The 23,899-nt window shown below is 38.7% G+C and overlaps 1 pseudogene; it reads left to right on the top strand.

The window, feature by feature from the left end:
• The first annotated feature begins 11,307 nt into the window (after positions 1–11,307).
• On the top strand, positions 11,308–17,516 carry LOC120032545 (annotated as a pseudogene).
• The last annotated feature ends 6,383 nt before the right edge of the window (positions 17,517–23,899 follow it).

The following is a 23,899-nucleotide window of genomic DNA, read 5'->3' as shown; positions in this document are numbered from 1 at the left end:
ACATCTGGGAACTTTTGGCATACTAACTACATCATACTCTGACCCATAAGCAGACTATATACTCTATTAACATCATATATAGTGCGGTTAGTATGAGTATTCTAACACAGCTCAGGACTCTGGGCAGCCATTTTGTTTGTTTAAAAACTAGGTTGTCCCTTTAAAAAAGCGACACAACAATCAATCAACCAATATGCAGTTCAACCAATAACCAAGCAGTAATTCCACCACTGTTTTGGTAATAAGATGATGGATGGGGCTGGAGGAATGTAACTACTCTCAAATTCATAGACAGACCCATGCATGAAAGGACTGACCATCCATGATATCAACATTATAGTTTTAACCATGTTGATTTACATTGTTGCTTCTAAACATTGGAGTACATTGGAGTTAAAAAAAAAGCTTATTTGGGGTTCTGATGGGGCAAACAGTTGAACTAAGCTCATGAGGCATGTATTATATTCTTCAAGAATCAATGGCTATAAATAAATAATTTAAAAGTCAAAATATGGATGTAGCAATTGTAGATTTCCACTTTAACACCAAGCATCAGTTCAACAACCACAGAGTTTGTGCTTCTGTTAAGACAGTACTTACTAGTGTTAATCAGGGCCCGTTCATCGTCAGTCTCCTCTTCTTTAACTGAAACTTATTTCTCTTCTTCTTTCACTGTAACAGCCTCACCCTCTACTTGTTTTTGTATTGTAATAGGCTCCTCTTCCTCTTTCACGAGAGCTTCTTTCTCCATCCAGCAGACCTCCTCTTCTTCAGCAGGATCGGGGTTAAGTTTGAGACTGGAGCTATGAGGCATGTACTGAAATCGCTAAGCGGTATAATTCAAAGCAGTGTCACTTTATCAGCAGCACGTGATCAATGACGTCTGAAGAATAATTTCGTCGAACACCTGATTGGTTTGGTATTGGGCTCGTTCGACATTGCAGCCGATATTGCAGGTGGCTGCTGACTGCTGACTGACTAATTTACAAATCACCTTGCATCATAAATAACTACTCATTATTATTTATAAATCAGTCAGCCAATCACCGTTTACCCACAACGCAGCATGGATTTGATGCTCTCGAACACGGCCAGTGGTTTAATATATGACATAATGGCTACGCTGCTACGGCGTGTGACTTCATCTATAAAAATGTGGCTGTTTTAAATTCTGTGTCGATTCTAAGCTTTGAGTAATGAACCTATTTTTGATACAATTGGCTGGAAAGAGCCAATGCTTCAGGAAGCTGTGTTTCCATCACTACTTTTCAGCATGTTTTCTGTGAATTAGACCACGGGAGTTTTGTAACTTTTTCTCCAGTAGTTGGTCTCGCTGACCATAACCGTGCTGGTTAGGCTAATAGCTAGTTGGCTAAATAGCTAAGATAACTGCATATAGCTCATGTTAGCTGGCTGGCTAAGATAACTGCATATAGCTCATGTTAGCTGTTCTGGCTAAGATAACTGCATATAGCTCATGTTAGCTGGCTGGCTAAGATAACTGCATATAGCTCATGTTAGCTGGCTGGCTAAGATAACTGCATATAGCTCATGTTAGCTGGCTGGTTAAGATAACTGCATATAGCTAACGTTAGCTGGCTGGCTAAGATAACTGCATATAGCTAACGTTAGCTGGCTGGCTAAGATAACTGCATATAGCTAACGTTAGCTGGCTGGCTAAGATAACTGCATATAGCTAACGTTAGCTGGCTGGCTAAGATAACTGCATATAGCTAACGTTAGCTGGCTGGCTAAGATAACTGCATATAGCTAACGTTAGCTGGCTGGCTAAGATAACTGCATATAGCTAACATTCTTTGATATTTGGTTAGATGGAGTTATGTATTTACAAAACTGTGGTTTACTTTAATCACTCAAGTCATGAGTGCAAATTATTGGTTTAATTTAAAGTTATACATTTTAAGTTATTTCTGTTGTAGTATACATCATAGGGAATAGGCTGGTCCTCCATATTACTTCACACCTGACTTTGGCATTCTTCTAAATTCTGATTGGTTTATTGTAATAACTCCAAAAAATAGAACTGTGATGTGTTAATTTGCATTGGAAATGTTTGAATATTTTATTTGATATTTTATAAACAATACAAAACATACACATACAAACAACATCATAGAAATATTAATGGAGATGGAGGTGTGTTATAGTGGGTCTAGGCAGGTGTGATGTAGTTAACTACATCACACCTGCCCAGACCCACTAGAACACACCTCCATCTCCATTAACTACATCACACCTGCCCAGACCCACTAGAACACACCTCCATCTCCATTAACTACATCACACCTGCCCAAACCCACTGGAACACACCTCCATCTCCATTAACTACATCACACCTGCCCAGACCCACTGGAAGACACCTCCATCTCCATTAACTACATCACACCTGCCCAGACCCACTAGAACATACCTCCATCTCCATTAACTACATCACACCTGCCCAGACCCACTAGAACACACCTCCATCTCCATTAACTACATCACACCTGCCCAGACCCACTAGAACACACCTCCATCTCCATTAACTACGTCACACCTGCCCAGACCCACTAGAACACACCCCCATCTCCATTAACTACATCACACCTGCCCAGACCCACGAGAACACAGCCCCATCTCAAGCGCCCACATCAGCACCATTTAATTTCTCTCCATCACTTTAAACTTTTAGATAATAAAGCATTTGACCTTTCTTTTATATTAACAACAGAGCATTGGTTGATTTCCAGGTTTAATTAAGTATGATATTTAAGATGATTGATGAGAAAAGTATCGTCCAACTCTGGGGTATCTCACTGCACCCTCAAATGCCATGTTTTGAAATATACAGACATACAGATTAAAAGTAATTTTACATTGTATAATTGTACTTCTGACAGCCAACTTTCTAACTCCGCCCATAACTTCATGACGTCATAACATTCCCAGAAGGATTATTGAGTCATTGTTAGTTTTACACTGAAGACGTGACTCTGCCGTTGTGCTGTAGAATTTGTGGATTTTGTCTCTTGTATAATAAGGGACTATCATTTGTCCCAACATCACAGGCCACAGACTTTGATGCAGTTAAAGACTTCCAAAAGTTTTTCTGCAGTTTAAGATCAACTGAGTTTTAATTAATGGAGTTTCTCCCTGTGCACCTTCCAATGATAATCCTTTGAACGAGACAAGTTACCAGACAGGACATATTGCTAATGTTCTTCCCATTGGGCGGTGGTGGTGATGACGTCCTATTCGATGACGTCGTCCATTGGGATTCCCCAAAAAAGAAGACGCTCTGGATTGATCACTGGAGTCAGATGTGAAGGAGGAGGTTGATCATCAGGAGTCAGATGTGAAGGAGGTTGATCATCAGGAGTCAGATGTGAAGGAGGAGGTTGATCATCAGTGAACCTCTAGGATTGTGGCTGGGCTGGCGTTTCCACTTCCAAATTGGTCATATATTTTGATACATTGAATGTTGATATTGTGAATCTATGTTATATATTTGTACCTCCTGTTTCATGAAGTGATGTCACTAAGTACTGCCCTTATATATACAATGCATTCGGAAAGCATTCAGACCCCTTCACTTTTTCCACATTTTGTTATGTTACAGCCTTATTCTAAAATTGATTCAATCATTTTTTCCCCACATCAATCTACACAATACCCAATAATGACATCACAATACCTCATAAGACATCACATTGCCCCATAATGACATCACAATACCCCATAATGACAAAGCAAAAACAGGTAAATAAATGAAAAAATTTGATTTTCTTTAAAAAACAAGGACATTTCTAAGTGACGCCAAACTTTTGAATGGTAGTGTAAATCTACATGATATATTGTTACACCATGTAGGAGCAGTATAGACCTAGTCTGTTCATTATATACATCTACATGATGTATTGTTACACCATGTAGGAGCAGTATAGACCTAGTCTGTTCATTATATACATCTACATGATGTATTGTTGCACCATGTTGGAGCAGTATAGACCTAGTCTGTTTATTATATACATCTACATGATGTATTGTTACACCATTTGGGAGCAGTATAGACCTAGTCTGTTCATTATATACATCTACATGATGTATTGTTACACCATGTAGGAGCAGTATAGACCTAGTCTGTTAATTAAATACATCTACATGATGTATTGTTACACCATGTAGGAGCAGTATAGACCTAGTCTGTTCATTATATACATCTACATGATGTATTGTTACACCATGTAGGAGCAGTATAGACCTAGTCTGTTCATTATATACATCTACATGATGTATTGTTACACCATGTAGGAGCAGTATAGACCTACAGTAGCTAGCTACTTATTTAGATTTAGTTTGACTTAATGTAACTGCCTAAAATGTGCTGTAGTAACCATTTTTTATTCGCACGAATCAATCAACACATTCCTGTCTTTGTATGTCTCTATATAATGGTATTATTTAATTAAATCCATTAACAATAATCTTTGTCTGAAAATAAAATATGATCCTCAACTGCGTTTCCCCTCCAGTCAGCAGACGGCGATGTGCGTCTTTCAGGCGATGCTGCCAGCGTGACGTATAATCTAGTGGACGGTTCTTCAGAAACAGCTCGTCAACCACCTCCGTAGCTTGCTAGACGACATAGCCGAAAGATTCAAGCTATTTATACTCTTTCGGTGTATATTAGCTGCTGTGTTTTAGACACACTTCTGTCGTATCTACTTGTTAACCTATATCATTTAATATTACGTTATTTTTTATTAGTCAGCTATAGTAGCTGGCTGGTTAAGTTAGAACTAGCCTAGTCGCTAATGATAGCTAGCTAGCTAACATCCCTGAACATGAGCTCCCTAAACTTCTCCCCTCTTGTTAAAGAAGAGGTGGTCTGCTGGACGGAGAAAGAAGCTCTGGGGCTGAACATTGTCGTGAAAGAGGAGAAGGAAGAAGAGGATGTCACAGTAAAACAAGAAGTAGAGGGTGAGGCTGTTACCGTGAAAGAAGAAGAGAAAGACGTTTCAGTGAAAGAAGAGGAAGACTCGTTCAGAGTGAAAGAGGAGGAGGATGTTACAGTGAAAGAAGAGGAGGATGCCGTTTTTGGAGTGAAGAAGGAAGGGGAGATTACTGTCTCATTGAAAGATGAAGATGAAGAGGAGGAGAAAGGAGATCTGATTAACACCAGTAAGTACCGCCTTGAATTTGTTTTTAACTTTGGATATTCAGAGTTGGCTCGTCAATACCTCTTCAACGGAGGGCCCAGGATGATGACTGATATGTCTAGAATCAGACGACGTAGAGAACAAGCTACCCCTTGTTTTCTCCGTTCCGTTTCCAAAAAGTGACTTAACATATATATTTGAGAAGGGTCTATCTGCTGACCGTAGACTGGGGGGCACGGCATGTAGTGATTTTCATGTAGTGATGATTTACTACCCACCGTGCCCCCCAATAGTGCCATGTGAGAGTTGGGTTGGCTACAACAAAGATTATGGATATACTGACAAGATGTCTCTCCGCCCTAACAAGGGGAGTCGTTGTCCACAAAGCGGCACTGTGGGTTGTCTAGCTCCGCCTATCCTGTCTTTGGATTGGTGGATTCATCTTATTATTGTAATCTATTGTTTATATTATATGAGGGTTGTTGACGTCAACCGCCTGTATTCAATGGAGAGATGCTAAGCTACTAGCATGAATATGCATAGCGATCTGGAGACAACTCCTATAGTGTTTTTATCAAAGTTGTCGGTATGTCACGTGTCCACATAACAACTTCAGCATTACGAAACTTCTGTTGGTTCAAGTAAACCTCACGTAGCAAATAAGCCATTCATTTTGTTGTTGACCAAATTCGACACTTTCCACATTGGGTTGATAATTGTTTCCACTTGGATACAACCTACTGTAACCTTCTGGCATGACCTAGAGAGATACAACCTACTGTAACCTACTGGCTTGACCTAAAGAGTTACAACCTACTGTATTCTACTGGCATGACCTAGAGAGTTACAACCTACTGTATTCTACTGGCATGACCTAGAGAGTTACAACCTACTGTAACTTACTGACATGACCTAGAGTGTTACAATCTACTGTAGCCTACTGGCATGACCTGGAGAGATACAACCTACTGTAACCTACTGGCATGACCTAGAGAGTTACAACCTACTGTAACCTACTAGCATGACCTAGAGAGTTACAACCTACTGTAACCTACTGGCATGACCTAGAGAGATACAACCTACTGTAACCTACTGGCATGACCTAAAGAGTTACAACCTACTGTAACCTACTAGCATGACCTAAAGAGTTACAACCTACTGTAACCTACTAGCATGACCTAGAGAGTTACAACCTACTGTAGCCTACTGGCATGACCTAGAGAGTTACAACCTACTGTAGCCTACTGGCATGACCTAGAGAGTTACAACCTACTGTAACTTACTGACATGACCTAGAGTGTTACAACCTACTGTATTCTACTGGCATGACCTAGAGAGTTACAACCTACTGTAACTTACTGACATGACCTAGAGTGTTACAACCTACTGTAGCCTACTGGCATGACCTGGAGAGATACAACCTACTGTAACCTACTGACATGACCTAGAGAGATACAACCTACTGTAACCTACAGGCATGACCTAGAGAGATACAACCTACTGTAACCTACTGGCATGACCTAGAGAGATACAACCTACTGTAGCCTACTGGCATGACCTAGAGAGTTACAACCTACTGTAACTTACTGACATGACCTAGAGTGTTACAACCTACTGTATTCTACTGGCATGACCTAGAGAGTTACAACCTACTGTAACTTACTGACATGACCTAGAGTGTTACAACCTACTGTAGCCTACTGGCATGACCTGGAGAGATACAACCTACTGTAACCTACTGGCATGACCTAGAGAGTTACAACCTACTGTAACCTACTGGCATGACCTAGAGAGTTACAACCTACTGTAACTTACTGGCATGACCTAGAGAGTTACAACCTACTGTATTCTACTGGCATGACCTAGAAAGTTACAACCTACTGTAACTTACTGGCATGACCTAGAGTGTTACAACCTACTGTAGCCTACTGGCATGACCTGGAGAGATACAACCTACTGTAACCTACTGACATGACCTAGAGAGATACAACCTACTGTAACCTACAGGCATGACCTAGAGAGATACAACCTACTGTAACCTACTGGCATGACCTAGAGAGATACAACCTACTGTAGCCTACTGGCATGACCTAGAAAGTTACAACCTACTGTAACCTACTGGCATGACCTAGAGAGTTACAACCTACTGTAGCCTACTGGCATGACCTAGAGAGATACAATCTACTGTAACCTACTGGCATGACCTAGAGAGTTACAACCTACTGTAACCTACTAGCATGACCTAGAGAGATACAATCTACTGTAACCTACTGGCATGACCTAGAGAGATACAACCTACTGTAACCTACTGGTATGACCTAGAGAGTTACAACCTACTGTAGCCTACTAGCATGACCTAGAGAGATACAATCTACTGTAACCTACTGGCATGACCTAGAGAGATACAATCTACTGTAACCTACTGGCATGACCTAGAGAGATACAATCTACTGTAACCTACTGGCATGACCTAGAGAGATACAATCTACTGTAACCTACTGGCATGACCTAGAGAGATACAATCTACTGTAGCCTACTGGCATGACCTAGAGAGATACAACCTGCTGTAGCCTACTGGTATGACCTAGAAAGCTAAAGTTTTGAAATTCCTGGATTTTAAATGAATGTTTTCCATAATAATGATAATATCTATCTTCCGATCCACATGTGGGATCCCTCTCGTTTGTCGTTCTCTCTACACCAATAACAGACAACTACTCTGGGACTCCCAATCACAGCTGGATGTGATACTGCCTGGATTCGAACCAGGGACTGTAGTGACGCCTCTTGCACTGAGATGCAGTGGCTTAGACCGCTGCGTCCGTGTGTGTGTGTGTGTTAACTATTTAACTGTACTAGAATGCTTCAAAGGCAGCAAAACATTTTTATATCGGTTATCGGTTTTGTTTTTTGGGCATGGAAAATATTGGCCAAAAATGTAATATCGGTGCATCCCATTATTCTAAAATTGATTATATTATACTTTTTTCCCTCATCAATCTACACACAATACCCCATAATGACATCACAATACCCCATAATGCCAAAGCAAAAACAGGTTTAGATTTTTTGCAAATGTATTAAAACTATTCCTCATGATAACTAGTCTTAGTAATGTAAGTCTCAGATAGTTTTAACCCATTACATCAGATTTAAATGATAGTTTTACAGTCTAAGCCTTGTCTGAGGGTTATTCTAAGCTATATGTAATTGTTTTAAGATTTAAATAACATGAAGGACTTCCCATTTATTGTACTGTTTTAAGAAGGTTATACCAAGGATCATTTTGCTATTTGATTTTGAACTGTAAGACCCATGGAAGTATCAACAAAAAATATTTATCCATACTGCTATAACCCATACTAACACATTGGATAACATTCACAACATGGAACAACAGTAACCATAGTAACACATTGGATAACATTCACAACATGGAACAACAGTAACCATAGTAAAACATTGGATAACATACACAACATGGAACAACAGTAACCATAGTAACACATCGGATAACATTCACAACATGGAACAACAGTAACCATAGTAACACATCGGATAACATTCACAACATGGAACAACAGTAACCATAGTAAAATATTGGATAACATTCACAACATGGAACAACAGTAACCATAGTAACAGATTGGATAACATTCACAACATGGAACAACAGTAACCATAGTAACACATTGGATAACATTCACAACATGGAACAACAGTCCATACTGCTATAACCCATAGTAACAGATTGGATAACATTCACAACATGGAACAATAGTAACCATAGTAACACATTGGATAACATTCACAACATGGAACAACAGCAACCATAGTAACACATTGGATAACATTCACAACATGGAACAACAGTAACCATAGTAACACATTGGATAACATTCACAACATGGAACAACAGTAACCATAGTAACACATTGGATAACATTCACAACATGGAACAACAGTAACCATAGTAAAATATTGGATAACATTCACAACATGGAACAACAGTAACCATAGTAACACATTGGATAACATTCACAACATGGAACAACAGTAACCATAGTAACAGATTGGATAACATTCACAACATGGAACAACAGTAACCATAGTAACACATTGGATAACATTCACAACATGGAACAACAGTCCATACTGCTATAACCCATAGTAACAGATTGGATAACATTCACAACATGGAACAATAGTAACCATAGTAACACATTGGATAACATTCACAACATGGAACAACAGCAACCATAGTAACACATTGGATAACATTCACAACATGGAACAACAGTAACCATAGTAACACATTGGATAACATTCACAACATGGAACAACAGTAACCATAGTAACAGATTGGATAACATTCACAACATGGAACAACAGTAACCATAGTAACACATTGGATAACATTCACAACATGGAACAACAGTCCATACTGCTATAACCCATAGTAACAGATTGGATAACATTCACAACATGGAACAATAGTAACCATAGTAACACATTGGATAACATTCACAACATGGAACAACAGCAACCATAGTAACACATTGGATAACATTCACAACATGGAACAACAGTAACCATAGTAACACATTGGATAACATTCACAACATGGAACAACAGTAACCATAGTAACACATTGGATAACATGGAACAACAGTAACCATAGTAACATTGTTTCCCCCAGAACATCTAAAGGACGTTTGTTCTGAAGTGTCTGTCTTATATCTAAGAGATGTAAAAAATTATATATCTATTTTTTACTTGTCTTTAACCCCCTTTTTTGTCACTTAAGTCTTTCCACATTTTGTTACATTACAGCCTTATTCTACAATGGATTAAATAAATACAAATCCCCATCGGTCTACACACAATACCCCGTAATGACAAAGAGAAAATAGGTTTGGAGAAAAAATGTCACATTTATTAAAAATAAAAAACAGAAATACCTTATTTACATAAGTATTCAGACCCTTTGCTATGAGACTTGAAATTGACCTCAGGTGCATCCTGTTTCCAATGATCATTGTTTAGATGTTTCTACAACTTGATTGGAGTCCACCTGTGGTAAATTCAATTGATTGGACATGATTTGTAAAGGCACATACCTGTCTGGCTACCACAGCATTCTAAAGCGATACGCCATCCCTTCTGGTTTGCGCTTAGTGGGACTATCATTTGTTTTTCAACAGGACAATGACCCAACACACCAGGCTGTGTAAGGGCTATTTGACCAAAAAGGAGAGTGATGGAGTGCTGGCCTTCACAATCACCTGACCTCAACCCAATTGAGATGGTTTGGGATGAGTTGGACCACAGTGAAGGAAAGCAGCCAAAAAGTGCTCAGCAAATGTGGGAACTGCTTCAAGACTGTTGGAAAAGCATTCCAGGTGAAGCTGGTTGAGAGAATGCCAAGAGTGTGCAAAGCTGTCATCAAGGCAAAGGGTGGCTACTTTGAAAAATCTAAAATATATTTAGAATTGTTTACCATTTTTTTGGTTACTACATGATTCCTTATGTGTTATTTCATAGTTTTGATGTCTTCACGATTATTCTACAATGTAGAAAATGGTAAAACAAATAATTATAACCCTTGAATGAGTAGGTGTGTCCAAACGGTTGACTGATACTGTATATCTCATGAATATTTTTTACATTCAGTTACATGAAGTCACTTTCTTACCACTTCTTCCATAGTCAAACATGTAAGGAAAGCGTTCAAAAATGTATTGAATTCAAATGGATTTACCCAGCCTGCAAAGCACTACAGCCACTCTGTGATGACCAGTTCTGCTCTTTTATTGAGGGATCTAGTCTAGATTAAACTTCATAGGAAGACAGTTTTATCATGTGGAGGTTTCATTTAGGTCTCTGTTTAACGACATACTCTGTGTGTCTTTGCAAGGAGAGAAACCAGACTCTCACTCTGACAGCGGGAAGAGTCATTCAGGGGAACCAGACCCAGAGATGCCCAAACCAGTGAGACAACACCACTGCTCCCACTGTGAAAATAGTTTTTGCTCGTTAGGGAACCTAAAACTGCATGAGAGGACACACACTGGAGAAAAGCCTTTCCAATGCTCCCAGTGTGGAAAGAGTTTTGCTGTGTTAGCTAACCTGAACAGGCACAAGAGAATACACACAGGAGAAAAGCCTTATCACTGTTCCCAATGTGGAATGAGTTTTAATCAGGATGGGGACCTAAAAGCTCATAAGAGGAAACACACAGGAGAAATGCCTTTCCAATGTTCCCAGTGTGGAAAGAGTTTTACTAAGATATGAAACCTAAAAAAGCATGTTTGACTACACACAGGAGAAAAGCCTTATCACTGTTCCCAATGTGGAAAGAGTTTTACTCAGATAGGGCACTTGAAAGCTCATGAGAGGATACACACAGGAGAAAAGCCTTACCAATGTTCCCAGTGTGAAAAGAGTTTTACCATGTTAACTAACCTGAAAAGGCATGAGAGAATACACACAGGAGAAAAGCATTTTCTGCTCCCAGTGTAAAAATAGATTTTCACGAATGGTGTACCTTAAAGCTCATGAGAGGATACAGAGGAGAAAAGCCTTTCCAATGCTCCCAGTCTGGAAAGGGTTTTACCTGTTCAAGTAACCTGAAGGAGCATAAGAGGATAAACACGGTAAAAGTCCTACCACTGCTCTCTGTGCGGAAGAACATTCAGAGATCCTGAAATCAAATGAGAGAATAGAAAGGCTGTATTCTGACTTCTATTTTTGACTGAGAGTTTTTGTTTGTGCCACATGAAATCATATTGTGTATGATTACACCTGTCTATATAAGGTGCCACAGTTGACAATGCATGTCAGAGCAAACACCAAGCAATGAGGTCGAATAAGTTGTCCTTAGAGCTCCGAGACAGGATTGTGTCGAGGCACAGATCTGAGGAATGGTACCAAAAAATGTCTGCAGCATTGGTCCCCAAGAACACAGTGGCCACCATAATTTTTTAATGGAAGAAGTTTGGAAGACTCTTCCTAGAGCTGGCCACCCGGCCAAACTACGCAATCGGGGGAGAAGGGCCTTTGTCAGGGAGGTGACCAAGAACCCGATGGTTACTCTGACAGAGCTCTAGAGTTCCTCTGTGGAGATGGGAGAACCTTCCGGAAGGACAACCATCTCTGCAGCACTCCACCAATCAGGCCTTTGTGGTAAAGTGGCCAGACGGAAGCCACTCCTCAGTAAAAGGCACATGACAGCCCGCTAGGAGTTTGCCAAAAAGGCACCTAAAGACTCTCAGACCGTGAGAAACAAGATTATCTGGTCTGATGAAACCAAGATTGAACTCTTTGGCCTGAATACCTTTTGGCAACCTCCAAGCTGGCTGTCATGTGCCTTTGGCCGGGTGACCAGCTCTAGGAAGAGTATTCCATTTAAGAATGATGGAGGTCACTGTGTTCTTAGGGACCTTCAATGCTGCAGATTTTTTTTTGGTACCCTTCCCCAGATCAGAACTTTTATTGCCATTACCAACTATGTAAAAATAGCCTACATAAAGCCAACAAATAAAGCCAACAAAAATATTGTAGCCTGCAGGTAGAAAATATCCTATAAATCACATTTGCTGCACATGGCCTGTCTACAACAAACTACAACGAAATCGGCCCAAAACTGGAGATAACAAGCTTTGTATAAAATATTCTGGGCCCTCAGAGTTTCCCGGCACCAGTGAGTTTGGGACAGACACAGCTGTCGGCTATTTGTGCAAAGAATAAGAAGTAATCAGGTATTTTATGACATTTCCACGTTAAATTTTTCCCTTTTATGCTGAGTGGTTTACGAAAGGGCGAGAGCTGGAAATCTTTTATTAAATACTTTGAGGAACTATTGTCATTCGCAATTGATTTTGATTACACTTTGTTTACTTGCTGTTTGAGGTGAAGAAAATTTTTATTTCAGAAGCTCCAACTCATTAGTGGTGGTGCGTTAAGACAATCAGAAATACTATCAGACATCCCCAAATGGTTACATTCATAGGCCTACATTTGCGCGCAGGCCAGGTAGACTAATCCTAATTCTTTATGCGTATTCAGGTAGACTCATCCTACTTCTATATGCGTAATCCGTTTTGTCACTAAACCCCCATATACCACCCACAACTGCGACCTGTATGCTCTTGTTGGCTGGCCCTCGCTACATATTCGTCGACAAACCCATTGGCTCCAGGTCATCTATAAGTCTTTGCGAGGTAAAGCTCCGCCTTAACTCAGCTCACTGGTCACCATAGCAACACCCACCCGTAGCATGCGCTCCAGCAGGTATATCTCACTGGTCATCCCCAAAGCCAACACCTCATTTGGCCGCCTTTCCTTCCAGTTCTCTGCTGCCAATGACTGGAACGAATTGCAAAAATCGCTGAAGTTGGAGACTTATATCTCCCTCACTAACTTTAAGCATTTAGCTGTCTGAGCAGCTTACCAATCGCTGCAGCTGTACACAGCCCATCTTTAAATAGCCCATCCAACTGCCTACCTCATCCCCATATTTCTATTTACTTTTTTGCTCTTTTGCACACCAGTATTTCTACTTGCACATCTATCACTCCAGTGTTAATTTGCTAAATTGTAATTACTTCGCTACTATGGCCTATTTATTGCCTTACCTCCGTACTCCATTTGCACACACTGTATATAGATTTTTCTATTGTGTTATTGACTGTACGTTTGTTTATCCCACGTGTAACTCTGTGTTGTTTTTGTCTCACTGCTTTGCTTTATCTTGGCCAGGTCGCAGTTGTAAATGAGAACTTGTTCTCAACTGGCCTACCTGGTTAAAAACTTCTTAGGGCTGAGATCCCGTTAACGGGATCGATATGACAACAGCCAGTGAAAGTGCAGGGCGCCAAATTCAAAACAACAGAAATCTCATAATAAAAATTCCTCAAACATACAAGTATCTTGTTGTTAATCCCACCACATTGTCCGATTTCAAATAGGCTTTACAGCGAAAGCACCACAAACGATTATGTTAGGTCAGCCAGCACCTATTCACAGAAAAACACAGCCATTTTTCCAGCCAAAGAGTCGAGTCACAAAAATCAGAAATAGAGATAGAATGAATCACTAACCTTTGATGATCTTCATCAGATAACTCATAGGACTTGATGTTACACAATACATGTATGTTTTGTTCGATAAAGTTCATATTTATATAAAAAAATCTCAGTATACATTGGCGCTTTGTTCAGTAGTTCCAAAAACATCCGGTGATTTTGCAGAGAGCCACAACAATTTACAGAAATAACTCATTCAAAATGTTGATGAAAATACAAGTGTTATATAGATAAACTTCTACTTAATGCAACTGCTGTGTCAGATTTCAAAAAAGCTTTACGGAAAAAGCAAACCATGCAATAATTTGAGTACGGCACTCAGAGACCCAACCAGCCAAAAAGATATCCGCCATATTGTGCAGTCAACAGAAGTCAAAAAAGTCAGAAATAACATTCTAAATATTCACTTATCTTTGATGATCTTCATCAGAATGCACTCCCAGGAATCCCAGTTCCACAATAAATGTTTGATTTGTTCGATAATGTCCATAATTTATGTCCAAATAGCTACTTTTGTTAGCGCCTTTGGTAAACAAATTAAAACTCAAGAAGCGCGTTCACTAGTTGCAGACGAAATGTCAAAAAGTTCCGTTACAGTCCGTATAAACATGTCAAACGATGTATAGAATCAATCTTTAGGATGTTTTTAACACAAAACTTCAATAATGTTCCAACCGGAGAATTCCTTTGTTTTCAGAAAAGCAAATGGAACGGGAGCTACCTCTCATGTGAATGCACGTGACCAGCTCGTGGCTGCTGGCAGACCTCTGACTCATTCCCCTCTCATTCAGCCCCCCTTCCACATCTAGTGGAAGCCTTAGAAAGTGCAACATGACCAATATCCCACTGTATCTTCAATAGGGGCTGAGTTGAAAATCGACCAACCTCAGATTTCCCACTTCCTGGTTGGATTTCTTCTCAGGTTTTTGCCTGCCATATGAGTTCTGTTATACTCACAGACATCATTCAAACAGTTTTAGAAACTTCAGAGTGTTTTCTATCCAAATATACTAATAATATGCATATATTAGCAACTGGGACTGATGAGCAGGCAGTTTACTCTGGGCACCTTATTCATCCAAGCTACTCAATACTGCCCCCAGCCATAAGAAGTTAAATAAAGGTGAAATTTAAAATTTAAAATCATAACTTTATTGACAACACCCAAATGGATTCTGTCATTAACGCGGTTCTTCAATAATTACACATAATACTTAATACTGTAGCTGTTTAGTTAGTCACATGTTCATCTATCATCAGCTGATCCAGGAAATAATTTTCTGAATTCCAGTCAAATGACAAACATCACGACATGCAACAACAACCAAAGTGCTTCTTCATTCATTACTCTGGTAAAGACAGTTATGCCGTGCTCCACGTTGGATCCAACATCCCTAACAAATTGATGTTTATAATGTGTTATTGTCTGCTTGATTAGACAAAGTCTTCTGGCACACTGCTTAGAGTTTCAACAATATGAATAACTTATTTCTAGTCTACAATCTTAGATGTTACTACTAATGTGAACTTTTAGACAAAATACGACTTGTTGCTCATTTTAAGACAATTGTCAAATAATTTTAACATTCATTACAGACATCAATTGTTGTACAACATCATGGCTATGCTGTTGGCATCACCTTTTACAGTGGATTTCCGCTGTTGTGGGCCTTTAATCATCTGTCCGACTTTGTTGTTCACACAGGAGAGAGACGGGATTTTGGTGGATCCTCTGGGGAGCCTCAACAACCTCATGATGCTGAAGAGGCAGAGAAGAGTCTCTCCAGATCAGAACACCTCAAGAAACACCAGCAGAGACCCACAGGGAAGAGAACTCACTGCTGCTCTGACTGTGGGAAGAGATTCACCTCCTCATCAGACATTAAAATTCATCAGAGAACACACATAGGAGAGAAATCGTATAGCTGTGGTCAATGTGGGAAGAGTTATACTCAGTCAACCAGCCTGATATCACACCAGAGAATACACACAGGAGAGAAATCTTATAGCTGTGGTCAATGTGGGAAGAGTTTTGGTCAGTCTAGCACTCTGACTCTACACCAGAGAATACACACAGGAGAGAAACCTTATAGATGTGGTCAATGTGGGAAGAGTTTTAGTCGATCTGGCTCTCTAACTGTACACCAGAGAACACACACAGGAGAGAGACCTTATAGCTGTGATCAATGTGGGAAGAGATGTACTACATCTGGCCAGCTGACATTACACCAGAGAACACACACAGGAGAGAAACCTTATAGCTGTGTTCAATGTGGGAAGAGTTATACTCAGTCAACCAGCCTGATATCACACCAGAGAATACACACAGGAGAGAAATCTTATAGCTGTGGTCAATGTGGGAAGAGTTTTGGTCAGTCTAGCACTCTGACTCTACACCAGAGAATACACACAGGAGAGAAACCTTACAGCTGTGGTCAATGTGGGAAGAGTTTTGGTCAATCTTGCCATCTGACTCTACACCAGAGAATACACACAGGAGAGAAACCTTATAGCTGTGATCAATGTGGGAAGCGATGTACTACATCTGGCTCTCTGACTCTACACCAGAGAACACACACAGGAGAGAAACCTTATAGCTGTGGTCAATGTGGGAAGAGTTTTGGTCAATCTGGCCAGCTGACATTACACCAGAGAACACACACAGGAGAGAATCCTTACAGCTGTGATCAATGTGGGAAGCGATGTACTACATCTGGCTCTCTGACTCTACACCAGAGAATACACACAGGAGAGAAACCTTACATCTGTGGTCAATGTGGGAAGAGTTTTGGTCGATCTTGCCATCTGACTCTACACCAGAGAATACACACAGGAGAGAAACCTTATAGCTGTGGTCAATGTGGGAAGAGTTTTGGTCAATCTGGCCACCTGACAATGCACCAGAGAATACACACCGGAGAAAAACCTTACAGCTGTGGTCAATGTGGGAAGAGTTTTGGTCGGTCTGGCCAGCTGACATCACACCAGAGAATACACACAGGAGAGAGACCTTATAGCTGTGGTCAATGTGGGAAGAGTTTTACTACATCTGGCTCTCTGACTCTCCATCAGAGAACACACACAGGAGAGAAATCTTATAGCTGTGATCAATGTTACAAGAGATACTCTGATAAAAGATCTCTGATCAAACATCAGAAAATACATGAAGGAGTTGTGTAGTGATATCAGTGAATTTATGTCACAATGTAGAATGTTTTAACATTGTAGTATGAGTATTTTAAGGAATTTCACAATGTAGAACCCTAAACGTTTGCCCCATTCAATTGATTTCAGCGTGATATTAGCCTTTAAAAATATATATATATATGATTATTGTGGCAGATGTTTGTGTATATAGTACATTTTATGTTTTCAATTTATCACAAACTGTTTCTGCATTTGGACTATTGATTTGGACACGTTAAAACTGTGACATTGGGGATATCCCACCTAGCAAAATGTCGTTGAAAATAAGACTATGCCCGAGGTACAATATAAGTTCGGTTTTAGTTGAAAGTGAAAGTTGAAAAGAAGACAATTTCATTTCAATGTACTTGCAGCCTATACACATGGTCGCAGTATAATGAATTGAGTCTATAATCAGTTTTAGGGACAGGAGTCCAGCTAGTTATACACATGGACGCAGTATAATGAATTGAGTCTATAATCAGTTTTAGGGACAGGAGTCCAGCTAGTTATACACATGGACGCAGTATAATGAATTGAGTCTATAATCAGTTTTAGGGACAGGAGTCCAGCTAGTTATACACATGGACGCAGTATAATGAATTGAGTCTATAATCAGTTTTCGGGATAGGAGTCCAGCTAGTTTTACACATGGACGCAGTATAATGAATTGAGTCTATAATCCGCTAGAGGGACAACTTCCTGTTGGAATAAATCATCATAAATATTATGGATTTTAATCATTTATGAACATACAAGTGTCTTATATCGGCTGAAAGGTTAAATTCTTGTTAATCTAACTGCACTGTCTGATTTACAGTAGCTATTACAGCGAAAACATGCCATGCGATTGTTTGAGGATAGCGCTCCACATCAAAATATTTTTCCACTGGCACAGGCTTCATGCATTCACAATTAACGATTAAATATTCACTTACTTTTTGAAAATCTTCCTCTGATTTGTCATCCAAAGAGTCCCAGCTATAACATGTAGTGTCGTTTTGTTAGTTAAAATCCTTCTTTATATCCCAAAAAGTCTGTTTAGTTGGCGCCATCGATTTGAGTAATCCCCTCGTTCAACATGCAGAGAAAGGAATCTGAAAATCTACCCCTAAACTTTGTTTCAACAAGTCAAAATGCGATTCTATTTACTCCTCAGACACCCTAAAATGTAATCAAACTATAATATTTATTTTGGAAAGAAGTATGTTCAATAGGAAGCCGATTTATTTTAGCAGGTGCGTAATGTCTTTGTCCAAGACTGTGTCCCTCTACTAAAACTGATATTTCTTATTCGTTTTTGAAGTTACAAGCCTGAAACCTTGAACATAGACTGCTGACACCCGGTGGAAGCCATAGGAATTGCATGCAGGGAGCTAATTTTCAATATGACCTTTCTCTTGCAGGATGGTTTCTGGAAAAAAACAATTCTGGTTTTCGTTTTTCTTTGGATTTTCTCCTACCATGTCTATTATGTTATATTCTTCTACATTATTTTAGCGTTTCTACAAACCTCAACGTGTTTTCTTTCCAATGGTACCAATTATATGCATATCCTGGCTTCAGGGCCTGAGCTACAGGCAGTTTACTTTGGGCACAAAATAATGTATGAGACTATAACACAATTGATATGGCAGGCGAAAATCCAAAGAAAACCAACCGGAATTGTTTTGGAACTCCTAGGCTCTTATAATGAAAAGCTATGGGTTCTATGTAATTCCAGCTCCCAGATTGCAATTCCTATAGCTTCCACTAGATGTCACCAGTCTTTGTTCATTGTTTCAGGCTTGTTTCTTCAAAAACGAGCAAGAATTTGAAGTTTTTGTACAAAGAGTCCCGGTACAATATCAGTCTGTTGGCGCGCGATGAAGAGGACGCGCGCTTGCTAATTTTACTTTTCTATTGAACATACTTCTTTCCGTATTAAATGTTATAGTTTATTTATATTTTAGGATACCTGAGAATTAAATAGAGATGTAGTTTGACTTGTTTATACAAAGTTTAGCGGTAGCTTTTTGGACTCCTTTGTCTGCACGTTGAATTAGTGGATTACTGAAATCGATGGCGCCAACTGAACTGACTTATATCATGTTGTAGCTGGGACCCTTGGGATTGCAAACAGGAAGATTTTCAAATATAAGTGATTTATTTAATCGCTATTTGTGATTTTTATGAAGCCTGTGCTGGTTGAAAAATATGTTGTGGGGCACCGTCCTCAAACAATCGCATGGTTTCGATGTAAAGCCTATTGTAAATCGGACAATGCAGTTAGATTAACAATAATTTAAGATACTTGTATGTTCATAAATGTTTAATATTATGATTATTTATTTGAATTGCGCGCCCTCCAATTTCACCGGATGTTGTTGACAGGTGACCCGCTAGCGGGAGGCCTTATTAAGGGGGAAGGTGTTACAGGCTTTGGTTTTTCCATTTATGTTTTCTTGCTGGGGAACGTAACAACAAACAATGTAGTAAAAACAAGCTGATATTTTGGGTTGGATATTGCCTCCAATTGTTCATATTTTAATCAATGGCATTTCCTTAGATTGTTCATTAGTCTTTCAGTTGTTAATCTTCTGTTTTTTTATCCTCTTATGTTTGTTGTGGTAAATATTTGTTTATTTTCATAGTTTTTTTCCTGTGAAGCCATTGTGTTGCATCATGTCTGAAATGTGCTGTATAAATAAAGCTTGATTTGAACATATTGTAAAACAAATGAACCCAATGACCAACCAATCAACAGACTCTTGCTAAACCAATGAACAAATATGTGCAAAAGCAAAACATATCTTGGTCCATCTTAGTATGAAAAACAGTGTAAATTCAGTATATCTTCCACTATGTAAAAATAGTGCATGGTATGTAAGTTTAATATCACTTTTCATCCAACCTAGTTCATTTGTTGAAAATTTAAATATTTGAAATCAGCAATACCTCAAAGGATTCAACTACTGAAAACTGAAACACAAATGGATCAAACAGATCAATCCCACTTTTCAAGCCTGCTGAAGGTGTGGTGGAGTGGTAAACACCACCCCCGGCTCTACCAGGTGCTTCAGGTGGTCTCCCACAGCTCTGCTGGTGGAGTGGTAAACACCACCCCCGGCTCTACCAGGGGCTTGAGGTGGTCTCCCACAGCTCTGCTTATGTCATGTTCTGTGGCCTTGCTGTTCCATTTCTTGACGGCCCCTGCAACACAGAAACACATTTAGTCATATTATATACAACACTCAGGGCCGGTTTCACAGACAAGGCTTAAGTTTAGTCCCAGACTAAAATGAGCTGTCTTAACTCAAAGCGACTTGCACAGACTTATCTTAAAATAGTGGTAGATTTAGCCTGTTCTGGACTCAACAAAGCCGATTGCAAGAGGGAGGATTAGAGCTACTTTAGGACTAAATAAAAGCTTAAATGAATCTTTCAAAGAGGCAGGTTTAATTTCTGCTTCGTGCTGTTTGTGAGGGAGCCTGGACTATGTGGAATGTCTAAATGAAGACCAACATGCAATACAGAGGCCAGACCAGTACTGGTGGATAGGAGTCATCCATTACATTACTTTGAGACCGCTTTCCTATGTACAAAGAAAATGCATTGGAGATAATATCTCTGCTTGAGCCTCGACTTTCCTCTCTGTCTCAAAGAGGACGGCGTTCACCCAATTCTCTCCAAGTTCTGATCACTTTGAGGTTTTTGGCATCTGGAATCTTTCATCGTGAAACTGGTGATTTGTGTTTAATTGTTCACAAAGTCTGCAGGGCCATTTGTGAACTGAATCTTTACATCTAGTTTCCTGATGCTGCTGGTTAAGCCAACTATAAAGTGCAATTCTATGAATAGAGTATATTAGGGTGAGAAACATGGTCTACTAATAGTTACTACATAGTAACATGGTCTACTAATAGTTACTACATAGTAATATGGTCTACTAATAGTTACTACATAGTAACATGGTCTACTAATAGTAACATGGTCTACTAATAGTTACTACATAGTAATATGGTCTACTAATAGTTACTACATAGTAACATGGTCTACTAATAGTTACTACATAGTAATCTGGTCTACTAATAGTTACTACATAGTAATCTGGTCTACTAATAGTTACTACATAGTAACATGGTCTACTAATAGTTACTACATAGTAATATGGTCTAATAATAGTTACTACATAGTAACATGGTCTACTAATAGTTACTACATAGTAATATGGTCAACTAGTAGTTATTACATAGTAATATGGTCTACTAATAGTTACCACATAGTAACATGGTCTACTAATAGTTACTACATAGTAACATGGTCTAATAATAGTTACTACATAGTAATATGGTCTAATAATAGTTACTACATAGTAACATGGTCTACTAATAGTTACTACATAGTAATATGGTCAACTAGTAGTTACTACATAGTAATATGGTCTACTAATAGTTACTACATAGTAGCATGGTCTACTAATAGTTACTACATAGTAGCATGGTCTACTAATAGTTACTACATAGTAATATGGTCTAATAATAGTTACTACATAGTAACATGGTCTACTAATAGTTACTACATAGTAATATGGTCTACTAATAGTTACTACATAGTAATATGGTCTACTAATAGTTACTACATAGTAACATGGTCTACTAATAGTTACTACATAGTAACATGGTCTAATAATAGTTACTACATAGTAATATGGTCTAATAATAGTTACTACATAGTAACATGGTCTACTAATAGTTACTACATAGTAATATGGTCAACTAGTAGTTACTACATAGTAATATGGTCTACTAATAGTTACTACATAGTAGCATGGTCTACTAATAGTTACTACATAGTAACATGGTCTACTAATAGTAACATGGTCTACTAATAGTTACTACATAGTAATATGGTCTACTAATAGTTACTACATAGTAATATGGTCTACTAATAGTTACTACATAGTAATATGGTCTACTAATAGTTACTACATAGTAATATGGTCTACTAATAGTTACTACATAGTAACATGGTCTACTAATAGTTACTACATAGTAATATGGTCTACTAATAGTTACTACATAGTAACATGGTCTACTAATAGTTACTACATAGTAATATGGTCTACTAATAGTTACTACATAGTAACATGGTCTACTAATAGTTACTACATAGTAATATGGTCTACTAATAGTTACTACATAGTAATCTGGGTCAACTAGTAGTTACTACGTAGTAACATGGTCTACTAATAGTTACTACATAGTAACATGGTCTACTAATAGTTACTACATAGTAATATGGTCTACTAATAGGTACTACAGGGTAGCATTCCTTTCCTCTGGAAAAAGAACACGGAAGAAGCACAAATAAACTCATGTGATCCTTAGAATGAAGAAGAATAAAGACTCAGACAGTGGAATATATTAACCAAAGGAGGTAACCAATTTACTGTCTTTGGTATATGATAATCATGCAGATATCTCACCTCTAGTTGTTGTTTCTTCTTGTAATCCTGATAATAATGCAGATATCTCACCTCTAGTTGTTGTTTCTTCTTGTAATCCTGATAATAATGCAGATATCTCACCTCTAGTTGTTGTTTCTTCTTGTAATCCTGATAATAATGCAGATATCTCACCTCTAGTTGTTGTTCCTTCTTGTAATCCTGATAGTAATGCAGATATCTCACCTCTAGTTGTTGTTTCTTCCTGTAATCCTGATAATAATGCAGATATCTCACCTCTAGTTGTTGTTTCTTCTTGTAATCCTGATAATAATGCAGATATCTCACCTCTAGTTGTTGTTTCTTCTTGTAATCCTGATAATAATGCAGATCTCACATCTAGTGGTTGTTTATTCTTGTAATCCTGATAATAATGCAGATATCTCACCTCTAGTTGTTGTTTCTTCTTGTAATCCTGATAATAATGCAGATATCTCACCTATAGTTGTTGTTTCTTCTTGTAATCCTGATAATAATGCAGATATCTCACCTCTAGTTGTTGTTTCTTCTTGTAATCCTGATAATAATGCAGATATCTCACATCTAGTGGTTGTTTATTCTTGTAATCCTGATAATAATGCAGATATCTCACCTCTAGTTGTTGTTTCTTCTTGTAATCCTGATAATAATGCAGATATCTCACCTTTAGTTGTTGTTTCTTCTTGTAATCCTGATAATAATGCAGATATCTCACATCTAGTGGTTGTTTATTCTTGTAATCCTGATAATAATGCAGATATCTCACCTCTAGTTGTTGTTTCTTCTTGTAATCCTGATAATAATGTAGATATCTCACCTCTAGTTGTTGTTTCTTCTTGTAATCCTGATAATAATGCAGATATCTCACCTTAAATTTTGTTTCTTCTTGTAATCCTGATAATAATGCAGATATCTCACCTGAAGTTGTTGTACTCTTCTTGTGGTCACATTTCCATTGAATTCACAGCAAATTGCAGCCCAACCCTCTTGTTCTACTGCTCAGT

This window comes from Salvelinus namaycush, chromosome 39 (assembly GCF_016432855.1).
Source record: "Salvelinus namaycush isolate Seneca chromosome 39, SaNama_1.0, whole genome shotgun sequence".
NCBI lineage: Eukaryota > Metazoa > Chordata > Actinopteri > Salmoniformes > Salmonidae > Salvelinus > Salvelinus namaycush.
This window is presented reverse-complemented; position numbering and strand designations above follow the sequence as displayed.